The sequence below is a fragment of the Sinocyclocheilus anshuiensis genome, unplaced genomic scaffold (assembly GCF_001515605.1).
Source record: "Sinocyclocheilus anshuiensis isolate Anshui unplaced genomic scaffold, SAMN03320099.WGS_v1.1 scaffold132, whole genome shotgun sequence".
Taxonomy (NCBI): Eukaryota; Metazoa; Chordata; class Actinopteri; order Cypriniformes; family Cyprinidae; genus Sinocyclocheilus; species Sinocyclocheilus anshuiensis.
Genome location: NW_015555730.1, coordinates 1,607,432 through 1,608,443, shown reverse-complemented (window position 1 = coordinate 1,608,443; position 1,012 = coordinate 1,607,432).

The window sequence follows — 1,012 nt, the reverse complement described above, 5'->3', positions numbered from 1 at the left end:
CTTATATATGAAATAGCAATATATACTGTATACAGTCAAACCCAAATGTATTCAGACACCTTCTCACATGATCACAGTTTATTCGCTGTAGTTTAGACAATGGTAATTAAATATGACAAGAACTCAGAGTTAAACTGTGTCAGAACAAATTCATCTTGATAATATCAGATAACTGATAGAAAGGTATGTAATGGATTCGGCTGAATAGCTGTCAGCTGTTCAATTTAAGTACACAATTAGATAAAACCAGTCTAGGTCAACCACTTACCAAGGAATGCTTAATTTTGTTCAGTTTGTGGTGTAAAAAGGTCGCATTTAGCAATTGAAGAAAAAAACACGCAAGCAAAACATGATCAGGTCAAAGTGTCTGAATAATTTTTGCTCCCAAATTTTTTATACATTTTACTGGTAGTCCGCTGTATGAAGAAGTTATGTCACAGTTTACTTTCTTTTGCTATACATACATACACGTACAGTAAAAACCATTTAATATAAAATATTTTAATTCAGAATGTTCTATCATTTTAAACCCCAATATAAATATTTCCAAAAATATTATTAAATATAATATCTTCTTTTTCTTTTCATATTAAACCTTAGAAACTGGTTGTGAAATGTGCTTGAGAAGGGTCTTTATATAATAATGCTTTCTTTATATTTTTTAGAATAAATGCCACTTGGTTTGGTTCTGTTTGGTTTAAATGGGTCATTAGTGTAAACATGAATGATTTTCTCATTGCATTCTAGAGCACTTCCAAATCGGAGAAGTCGTCAGGTAAAACTTTTCATTTTTGTACTGCAGGCAAGCATCCTGTAGATTAAAATGGATTTTATTTTGGGCGGCGTTATGCAAATCTTCCCACATAGTGACGTAGACATGTGGGGGCGTGTTAGAACGAGAAGTTTTAGGTAGGCATGGTTGACTCTTAACTTTTATAAAGAATATCTCTTTGGATTTGAGACTTTAGTCTTTGCAACTTTACAGATCTTCTTTATGCACCAAGAGCTTGTA